Source organism: Furipterus horrens, unplaced genomic scaffold, assembly GCF_987537825.1.
Source record: "Furipterus horrens unplaced genomic scaffold, mFurHor1.1.pri manual_scaffold_1, whole genome shotgun sequence".
Lineage (NCBI taxonomy): Eukaryota > Metazoa > Chordata > Mammalia > Chiroptera > Furipteridae > Furipterus > Furipterus horrens.
Genome location: NW_028327171.1, coordinates 39386402 through 39398535, shown reverse-complemented (window position 1 = coordinate 39398535; position 12134 = coordinate 39386402).

Here is a 12134-nt window from a genome sequence, read left to right as displayed (position 1 = left end):
AACGAAAGACAAATACCATATGACATCACCTAATACAGGAAACTAATGAAGAACACAAACAAATGAGCAAAATTGAACCAGAGGCATGTAAACAAGGAACAGACTAACAGTTAACAAGGGGGAGAGGGGGAGGGAGAGAAAGGGGGTATGTAGGGGAAGGGTTTAGTAAAGGAACTAATATAAATAACCCATGGACATGTACAACAAGGTGGGGATTGACTGTGGAAGAAGGGGTGGGCTGGTTGATGGGGAGCAGTGGGGGGAAAAGTGGGACAACTGTAATAGAAAAACAATAAATAAATCAAAATTTTAAAAATAAATAAATAAATAAATTTTCAAAAAGAACTTAGTGACAACTCAATAGCATAAAAAAAATCCAGTCAGAAACAAAAGATACACTAATTGAAATAAAGAACAATTTACAGGGAATCAACAGTAGAGTGGATGAAGCTGAGAATCAAATCATCACTTTGGAATATAAGGAAGCAAAAAACAACCAATCAGAACAGAAAGAAGAAAAAGAATCCGAAGAGTGAGGATAGTATTAGGAGCCTCTGGGACAACTTCAAGCATACCAACATTCACATCATGGGGGTGATAGAAGGAGTAGAGAGAGATCAAGAAATTGGAAATTCATTGAAAAATAATCACAGAAATCTTCCCTAACTTGGTGAAGAAAATAACACGTAAGCCCAGGAAGTGCAGAGAGTACCAAAAAAGATGAACCCAAAGAGGTCCTCACCAAGACACAACATAATTAAAATGCCACAGGTTAAAGACAAAGAGAGAATCTTAAAAGCAGCAAGAGAAAAGCAGTTAGTTACCTACAAGGGAGCTCCAATAAGGCTGTTAGATAATTTCTCAAAAGAAACTTTGTAGGCAAGGAGGGATTGGGAAGGACTATTCAAAGTGATGAAAAGCAAGAACCTACAACCAACATTAATCTACGCAGCAAAGTTATCATTTAGAATCAAAGGCCAAATAAAGAGCTTCCCAGAAAAGAAAAAGCTAAAGGAGAGCATCATCAACAAACCAGTATTATATGAAATGTTAAAGGGTCTTCTTTAAGAAGAAGAAGATAAAAAACATGAACAATAAAATGGCAATAAATACGTATATATCAACTATTGATTCTAAAAAATATAAACAAACAAGCAGAACAGAAACAGAGTCATAAATACAGATAATCTTTTGATGATTGACAGATGGGAAGGGGTGTTGGGGAGATGGGCAAAGAAGGTAAAGGGATTAAGAAGTTCAAATTGGTTGTTACAGAATAGTAATGGGGATATAAACAGAATAGGGAATAGAGTAGCCAAAAATATATATATTCATGATCCATGGACATGGACAATGGTGTAAGGATTGCCTGAGGGAGTGGAGGTGGGGGGAGGTGGTGGGTAGAGGAGGGCAAAGGTAGAAAAACTGGGATGAGTGGAATTGCATAAATAATAAAATATAATTAAAAATTTTTTTTTACTAACAAGCCCTGACCGGTGTGGCTCAGCTGGTTGGGTGTCATCCCACAAAGCAAAAAGATTGCTGGTTCCATTCCCAGTCAGGGAACATGCCTGGGTTGTGGGTTCAGTACCCCGTCAGAGCACATACAAAAGGTAACCAATTGATGTTTCTCTATTGCATCGATGTTTCTCCCCCTCTCTTTCTTCCTCCCTTCCCCTCTCTCTAAAAAATCAATAAGTAAAATCTTTTTTAAAAATTCTTTGCACTAACAACTGTACCCCTCAAATCCTACATTGTTCTATTGCTTTTCCCTTTTTTTCCAATGACAGATTGGAAATCCAAAGAAGCTTGCTTTTTAATCCAATGTAAGTATATTGTTATTGTTGTATTGATGTTTGATAGAGATAGAGTTGAGGGTAGGATGGCAGTGAAGATGCCTGTAGGAAATTTAATAAAAACATATCTATGAGATAGTGTTGTGATTTTTAAATCTGCAAACTCAAGGCTCTCTGAAGTTGAAAAATGTAATGATTACACCCTGTCTTTCATTGTTTTCTGTTTATTGCATCAAAAGGATTTAAGCAGAGAAGTATCATGGTTAGACTTTATTTTGTGAGCTTTTTTGTGCCAGTACAGGAATGGATTTTGAGCAGGACAAAGATGGAGGCTGGAAAATATATTTACAGTCTCCTGCAAAACATCAAGGGATAGTGGGCATTACAAAGTAGATGAAAGAAATAGCTAAGAGGTAAAATCTGAAACTACATAACCTAATGATTAAGTGGACATAAGGGAAAAGGGGATTTTTGAAATTTAGAATTAATGATCATATCATGTATGGGTAACAGGATCACTGATACCATCACTAACTAAGATTGAACATACAGGGGAAGGAGTAAGATGAGGTGCCTGTGTGTTCTAGCTATTTATCGCTATGCACCAAACCATCCCAGAACCCAGGGTTTTAAAATCACAATCTTTTTTTTTCTTAACCTCAACAATCTACTATGGAAAGAGCTCAGTAGGGAAGTTTCATCTGTGCTCCACGTGGGGTTGAATGGGCAGCTTGACTGGGACCAGGAGGATCCACTTCCAAGGTGGCTCCCTCACATAGCTGCAAGTTGGCGCCGGCTGTCTGCTGGGGCCTCTGTGAGTTCTCATGCGGTTGCCTGACTTTTTCACAACAGGGTAACTGAGTTCCGAAAGCAAATATTCTAAAGCATGACATGTGGAAGCCGTCAGCTTCTTCAGGCCTGGGCCTAGAACTTGGCACCACGCCACTTTCACTGTGTTCTATTGGTCGAGCAGTCACAAAGCCCAGACTCAAAGAGAGGAACATAAACCCCACTTCTCAATGGAAGGGGTGTCAAATAATTTGGGGCCCATGTTTTAAAACCTCCACACTATAAAACATCTTAAGTTCCACTGTGGGACAGGTAAATCCAATAAGTAATTTAACTTACAAATATTAAGTTTAGGAAAGAGTTCAAAGAAGATATACCAACTTGGGAGTCATCTATCTATACATGTAGACAGGCCCATTTACTGTACTTTTAATGGAGCTTAAGTTTCATGCTCCCTACTTTTGAGGTGAGGCCCTATACCTAATAATTTTTTATTATTTTTCTTAAACAGAGAATTCAAAATTGGATAAGCTTCAGACCCCACGTAACCTGGATCTACCCCTGGATGACATTTAAAACATAAGAGTAGACAAGATTATCTGAGGAGATTGTGTACAATGAAAGGATCAGGGAGAGAAAGAGGAAGGAACTTATGAATTAGATTTTTAGAATAAACCAAAGACACAGGAGGAGATCAGAAAAGAATAAGGTCACAGAGGACAAGGAGTAGAAAGTTTCAGGAAGAACCGACTAGTAAACAGTCTCAAAATAAAGCAGAAAGGTCAAAAGAAACAGGGAACTACAAAGACTCATTTCAAATTGGCATCATGGAGGGCCATTTGCACCCATGTCAAAACAATTTCAGAGGAAGCACAAGCCACCTTTCAGTGTGTTAAGAGTCTATGTTAATTGAAAAAATGGAGATTGCAGGCAATTTTCTGAAAAGACATCTAAAATAGATGCAGGAATAAGGGAGGTTTGGAAGTAGAAAAATACAACTCTCTGAAATTATTTTAAGCAAAAATGCAAAGTGTGAATACTGTTGTAGCTCTTAAGAAAATTAAAGCAATATTTTAAAATATTCTCACAATGAAAACACTAGGCTCAGATGGCTCTACACAAAAATTCTCCCAAACTTTAAAAGAAAAAAAGTCATCTGTTTTCACACAATATCTTCCAGAAAATAGAAAAAGAGGAACTATGCTACCAAGTCATTTTACACAAACAGAATTGTCCTGATACTAAAACCACTCAGACATTAGGAGAAGGGTAACTTTCAGGTTTCTAATTTATGAATAAAGATGCAAAAACCTTAAACAAAATGCTAGCAAAGTTAAATGGAACAGTATAGATAAAAGACAATATACCGTGATCAAGTTGCTTTTAGCCCAGGAAAGCAGGGATAGTTCAACACTTGAAAATCTAATGTAATTCAGTACATTAACAGATTAAAAAAAGAAAACCATCTGGCCACTATAGTAGGTGCATCTGATAAAATTCAACATAATATAAACTCATAGTGAAAGCAGGACAGACTGAAAGCATAGTATCTATTATCATGAAATGTTGGAGACATCTCTTTAAAATCAGGAAGGAGACACTATCCTTACTTCTTGTCAATCTCATATTGAAGGTTCCAGTGATACCAAATGTATAATGAAGCAAGTCTTCCTGGTTTCTGTGCTAAGTCTACCTTTCCATCAGCTTTGCTAACTCAGTCTACTTGATATCCACAAACGCTCATCCCAGGCATCTTCCTCACAGTGTGGGCTGCACAATGGAATCACCCAGTCTCTAAATTTACTGATGTCTGAGTTCCAACCCTAGAAATTCCTATTTGATTGGTCTTGGGCATAGCATAGACATCTGGACTTTCGAAATCTCCCCAGGAGACTCCAATGCATAGGTCAGCCTGCAAAGCACAGGAGGTAGGTAACATGAGGAGAAGAGAGAGGGGGAGGAAACGGAAGAGTAGAGCAGTGACTCTCAACCTGGCTGCATCTTAAAATCTCCTAAGGAGCTTTTTTAAATCCGGACGCACATATTGCATCCTATACCTATTTTTAAATCACAGACTCTGGAGGTGGGATCCCCAAAGCTTTCTCATTTGCAGCCCAGGTTGAGAACCACGGCTCTCTACGTTCTCCCTAGGTGATGTCATTAGCTCCCCTGGATTCAATTACTAAACCTATGCCAACAGCTTCAACAGCTGTATATCTTGCCTATAGTTAACTTCTAAACATGAATAATTTGAACCCAACAGGCAGATCTGCATCTCCTCTCAGAAGTACCAAGGCTGCCCAAAGGCCCAGAGCTTTTCCTCCATCACGGTTATGTCCACATACCCAATTGTTCCCACTAAGCAGCAAGCCCCACAAGAATGAGTTGTTACTATCTTGCTGGCTGTATGAGAAGATTGAAGCAGTTTCTCAAATCTCCCTTAGCTAAAAATAGGATTGTTTCCACATTATCCTACAAGTAAAATTTAAGAGCCATGGCTAAAAAGTGGAGCAGAGGAATAGGAGCAAGAACCCAGCACAGTGCTAATATTACAGATTTTACAAGACTTCTGTGAAGACAGTGAACAGGGATTGGGGTCAGCCCATAATGAAACACGTATTAGAGACAGATCTCCTCCCACCTCCAGAAGCACAAAACTGATGGCACAACAGTTGTCTCCATTCCTATCAACCTCTGAACCGCACCGTCCTGAAGTGACTTTTTGCACATTTCCCCCTTTTCTATCAGTATTAAAGGGGCGAAAAGGGACTCCCCTAACCCTCACTGCCACAGCAATAAGAAGAGAAATCTTCCCACACCCCTGCAACCCACATAAGGGACTTTCCTGCACTAAGTGACAAATGGGAATCCCCTGCCACAGAGACATCTAGAAAGTAAGGGGTATCCATCACAAATGGAGTAGGCACCTCTCAGCCAAGGAAACTGATCTTCTTGAAGATCAGTCCGGTCTGCACTTTCCATAAGCTATCTCGCTGAGTCTGCATTATTATCCCTATTGTACAGATGAGGAAACTGAGCTTGTCCAAATCCCCAAGCAGTAGAACCCAATTGTCAGCCCATATATGTAAGAATTATTCTAAATTTATTGTTTTTTTCCGTGTTAAAATACACTAGCCTACCCTTCTTGTTAACTTCTTTTAGTTTTCTTTCTCTCTCTCTCTCTCTCTCATTCTTATTCCTACAGCAGGGGCAGGAAGCAAAGAAGGTAGTTCTAAAAAGAAATGCAAATGAAATATGAGAAGCTAAAACAATTATTCTTGAAATATTTCCAAAATAGCCCTCACTAACTTGAGATGGAATGCAGCTGATCTTTGATCTCATGTCAAAACAACACAAAATAACACCATGATCTTTTTTTCCATCTACCACTACCAAGATCAAGGAACCTAGCATTCACTTTACAAATAGTCTATTAGTAGCACCAAACTCCAGGCCGGCTGGTCGAAACTCCTACACCCACAGCCTGGGGAACACACTTAACCTGACGCAAGTTCACCAGCATTCTCTGGCTGGTAAAACCCAGGTTTCACCAGGCAAAAGGTGAAGGTGTGTAGGAGGTCCAGTCCCCTTTGGGAAACTGCCAGAGAAAGCTGTCTTTCTCAGGCCTACTCATCTGGGGCCAAAGGGCAGATAGGGCGTCACTTGAAAGTGAGCGGAAAAGCTCTGCGTGTCCCGACAAGGTAGCGCCAGCTCTGCTGTTGCCTCAATTGGATTCGCTCCCTGACTCACTGCTATGCCAATTTATTTTGTTGCTTATATCCATTAGATTAAAATGATTTAATTAGGCTGTGAAGTGTGGGCTTGTTGGGTGTACAGCATTGCTCCTGCATTTTTTGGTTATGTCCATGTTTTTAAACCTCAGGGGAAAAGGAGAATATTTTTATTCCCACGGCACCCTTCTAGAACAAATTAAATATTGTTTTCTCTTGCTGCCTCCCTCATGACCTCACTGCTTTTTGGCTGCATAATGGGAAAGGAATCATTTCAGTAATTACCATATTGTGAGGAGCCATGAGGAATGTTAGAGCTACTGTCTTGTGGTACTTAAGTTTTAGTTTATAAGAATAAAAATACTAATGAAGGAGAGTCCACAAATGTATTGCCTTGTTTTTTCAAAGCTGGCTCAGCCTTTGACTCTCTGAGCTCCCTTGACAAAAATGGCCAAGGATACACAGACATAGCGTAACTCTACTTTTCTCATCCATGCTCACTTCGGGAGAAACAACCGTGAAACAGAAGGGGAAAACACTGAATGTTCCAGTGCCTTGCATACAACTGGTGCTCAAAAAATACTTGTTAATTTGATCTGTAATATGATTTCAAATCCAAGGTGCTTCAGTTCTCCCAATATTAAAGATCAATGCTTCTCAACAAAAGTAAGTTTTCTCATTCCCCAGCAGTACCCTCTGTACCTTCTGAGCTCCCATTCAGTCAATCCTTCCACAACCCCTTCAGGTCCAACCCTATAACTAAAGTATCACTTCCTTTCTGATGAAGATCTACTTCATTTAGCAGCTCCTGAAATCCTACATCCTTTGGGAAAAACCGCCTTTTAATGTCTCCTCTACACACGCACTTCATCATGTAATTCCTCTGATGCCTCATCTCACAACACCCGTCAAAAAGGATGTACTTTATCTGTGGGTAACAAAGATTTCACTCACATGTTTGTTCCTTATTGTTCAGTTGTTTTTCCCCACATGATGCAGCAAGAAACAGAGTAAGAAAACAGGAACCCATCTGCTGGGTAAGAATCCCCATAGCCAGTTTAGCTCCCTGTCTACAGAGTTACCTGGTATGGCATTGAAGAGAGTCTAGGGAGAAAACACAGATGGAAAATTTGCTGCCTCAGTAATCACAAGCAAGAACAAGGTGTCCTGCCTGTCTGTCCGTCTGTCTGTCCTCATGGTGTTGTAGGCATAGGTTCCATTCATCTATGCCCATAAGAAAATAACAGGAAATGACTGGAGAAAACCAGAATCAGTTTTTTTAAATACAGGGTATGGCAAAAGTAGGTTTACAGTTGTGAGAACATGAAACATAGCTTATTATTGTATTATTAATTACTGTATTATTTTCCAGACAAACAACTGTAAACCTACTTTTGTCTCTCACTGTATAATTCACACATCATAGTCACTATATCAAGAGCACCGTTAAGGCCCTCCTCACATATGACAGTCAGGTTCTAGTGCTTTTATTCTGTTGTCTTTGTTGTTGTTCTCTTGCATTTCCTTGAGTTTTTATAAAAGATTCTTAATTCTTTCCTAAGTGAATCAGCTTCTTCTGTTCCACTCATGAATTTTGCAGTTTATTGGAACCTAGATCCATGCTAAATGACAGCTAGGTGAACAATCTCCTACTCATGTCCTTTACATGCACAGGAGAGGACTTGCCTGGTGTACCCTGCCTGGCATCCATCCATCCATCCTCCATTCCAAATATTTTCATTACTAGCCTACAATGCATGGTCCTGGACCCTGAGGATATCACCCTAAACAATGCAGATACACACTCCATTTTATGAAAGTTTCCCTGTAGGACATTAGCTCTTTTCCTGACCTCCACACAAAGTTTCCAAAGCATCACAGCTGTGTCCTTTTACAGACATTTTTTATAGCTGTAAACGGCTTTGTTGGGGCTACATTCTCCATTGTTAGCTCTCTGTTCCCCACTGCAGCATGGAAGAATCTGGCCACGTAAAATCACTGGTTTGTGCAAAGTGCCCATTTCTCTAGACATTGTGACCATTAAGTCAGTCAAAGCCAAAAGACATGTCCCTAATTGAACTGAATAATATTTAGATATTAAATATTAAAAATCATGGATTTTCTAGATAAGAAATATATTAGAAGAATGCGTGATATTCTCCAGTTCAAAGGTCTTTAGCATTACATACAAAGACATTTACATATGTTAAGAGCCAAAGAAATGAAAGACCCAATCAAGCAAGGTGCTACCTGAGCCTTTGCCTTAGCTTGGTAAAATTAGGTATTGCAGATTACATCTATTGATATTAAAAGTCAGTTAAATAGCAGACTTCCTGTATAGACAAGCTAAGAGAATTTTTAATTGAGTCTGGTGGACATCAGCCATGAGAAGACTCCAAATGGAGGTTGTTAGAAACAAGGTCATAGTGACTCCCAAACCAGTAGCAAAGTCATTGGTAACAAAAGGCAAATGTAATTAAAGGGTCTTAAGGGCAAATGTAATTAAAGGATCTCTGAGAAGGGAGTGGATAACATTAGCATATTCACAAATCACAATAGGGGCATTTAGATGAACGCGTTAGATTGTACCTCCGGAGTATCCAGTCATGGAGAAACGGGGAAGGAGGAGAGGGGAGGGGAAACTAGTTGCGCTAGGGTGGGGAAGCTAAGACTATAAAACCAGGTTCCTTTGTCTACTTGGGGCGCACATTCTCCTGGCTATGAGGGTGCGCCCGGCTCTGCAGACTCGTGAATAAAGGCCTCGTTTTACTGCTCAAGTCCTGTGTCCCAGTTTTTATTGTGAGCGTTTCTCACAGAGGTCATTTATCCAGCAGCTATAAAAGGGGTACCACGAGACCATTTTAGTCACTGATGAAGATTTACTTATGTTCAAGCCAACATCACCAGGCATTTAGCACCTTCAAGCTGAAAAAAGCAAGTCCCAGAATCAAGTGGGAAGGCAAGGCCCAAAAATTTATCAGGGTAATACATTTTTTTTCCATAATGTATAAGCATATTTTAACACCTGGAAAATTTTTAATTTAAGTTAATAAATGTTTAATAAAATCAAACGTGTAATATTTATAATTTTGTATTAAGGGATATATGTATATTGGAATTTTAAATAGTCATACGAGAATTTAGCTCTTCAAGTAACACTTCAGTCTTGTAATACCAATTTAAAATATATAATTAGGTTATTGATTTAGAATTGTGATGTAAAATATTATAATATTGAAAAATTTAAAAGCTTTTTAGTGTTCCCATATCTGTGAGTTAGATTTTAGATTTACAAGAGCTTTTTAAGTAGTTACGAAGAGTTTTATCAGTTAAAACAATCATAGTCTATCTTTCTAAATCAAGCATATCAGCTATGTGTGTAAATGCGACCAAGTTTTAGTCAAAGTCCCCTTAAAAGTTACTAAAATTTGCTAGATTTATAAATAGAAAAATAAGATTTTTAAACTGAGCTTAAAAGCTGAAAAAAGAGCTACATTTGTGGAGTTGTAACAAATAATTATCAATCTTTTAAGCCTCTAAATAATCTTTTCTGCACACAAAAACTGTCTCAGAGGACTTTTTTAAAGCCACATTTAACAACATTGTTGGGAGATTAGGGAGTGAATGAGGAGATAGAATCATCCTCACAAAGAAGAGGCAGGAAAAATATATACTTTATATGGCTGAGAGTTAACACTAAATAGGACTTTTCTTCTAACCTGTGTTATCTTCCAGTAAATGCAGGAGAAATGCTACCAGATCACTGGGAGAGAAAAAATTAGAACTATTCAGCTCTTTATTATTGTATGCCCACTCTGTGTTTAACACTGTGGGAAAATACAAAACTATATGAAGTTTTTAATCTAGTGAGGCAGGTAAGATGCCCAAACCTGAAACAATTAGAGAACAGAATGATTCAGTTCAATAAACAGTTATTAAGAGCCAACCTTGCAAGAGATACAGTGATTGGCTCCAGGTAGCAGGTGGGAGCTGGGCTCAAAAACAAACAATAAGCTTTATAATTAAGTGCTAAATTGTGGGTTGCACAAGTCATGTGAGAAGCATTCAGAGAGATACCAAAATGTATTAGAACAGCTGAGATGTATGGATGAGGTAAGAATTGATCTGGGCTTTGAAGAATGAAAAGGACTAAAATAATGCACGGGAGGCAAGGCTGGAAGGGAAAGTTATTATGACTCTATTGTTTAAAGAAACCAGCAGAAGGATAGTGGAATAGAATTACGGAGCGATTCCTAAATTACATGAGACTAAAGTAAAAGTTAGTCACTAGTCTAAGTTACTAAGCACTAGAACTAAAAACAATAATAATTACTTACCAAGCATTGGGAGAATGTGAAATAAGACAAGCTAAACCCTCATCTCTCACAGCAAGGAGCCAATAGACACGATTTAAATGTGATTAATTAAGAAAAAAAGTATAAGCATATATTATTGGACCTTTTGGAGTAAATTCCAGAGGAAAGATAAAGTTGAAATAGCTTGTCTCTGGGAATGAAACTAAGGATGAGGAGGGTTAGGGAGCAGAAAATGTTGTCTTGAAAATGCAAGATAAATAAATGCAGTTATTAGGCCACATTTGTTTGACCCAGAAGCACATTTACGACGAATTAAGCTTCAGCTTCAAGTTCCCTCACTTGCACTGACCCCCTTCCAAGCGTTATGACCTATCTAATTTCGTAATTATATACTTTCTATTCTGTTTTTTTAAAGCGTCCCCAAGTCACGTATGCTCCAAGCCCTGAATGACCCTGGTTTGAACTAAAATCTTTTGCAATTACTGTTCGTTAATGCCTTTCTTACATTACATTCCCTAGGAGGAACCCAGTCTCTCTCCTACTAAATGTCAGTTTTCATCAAGGCACATGATCTTAGTTATACTAATAAATAATTTTGATTAAAATAAAAATTTCTACTTGATTCAGAAGTAATATCAAGGCACTTAGGTTTATCAACAGGAAGATGACCCAAGGTTAGTGGTGATTTGCAAAACATCCCCTTGACATACTTGGGTTGAAATTGGGACGGATCAGTTGACAGTGGTGGGAGTGATTGGCAGGTAAGATATGAAGACTTGGACCAGGTGGTAACAGAGAAGAAAATGAGAAAGACTCAAGAGGCACTCTAAAATAAAACTGGCCAGGCCTGGTTACCAGCTGACAAACAATAATAGGATACTTCCAAATTACATGGGATGGACCCTGATTTTTTTATCCTTCATTTGGCAAATTTCTTATTGGCTTCCATTGAAAATTTGACCAATAAAACCAATTTTAATGAAAGCATCTTGCCAGTCATTCAGTAACTGTAGCCAAATATTTTGGATGGAATTCTGTCAGCAAGATTTAAAAGAGTGAATTTTCTTTCAATAAAACACAACCATGAACTTCCTAGCCCTGGGTATATATTCATATTCTCGTACATAGTCTTCAGGAGCTTGTGCTGACAAAAGAGGCTAATAAATGGATTCAATTAAAGTCCCTACAGTCCTTTGGATCAGAAAATTCTCACTTAGACACAGTTTATATGACTGCCCATATTCTTACTGTGGCAGATTGATAACCAGACCACATTCTGTGGAAGGAAACACATAAAATTGTTCTGTGGTCATTAAGCCATTTGGCAAACAACCGTCAATAAGCTAAAGAATTTTGTGAAGAACATCTAAATATTTCTTGTTTCTCTTGTTAACCAGTATTTTTTAACATCTCAGTAGTGTGTTTTGGTTTGTGTGTATGTAACTTGGGATTTCTGAATACATAAATTGCGAATCTTTAGATTTCTCTGTGGAAATGAGAAA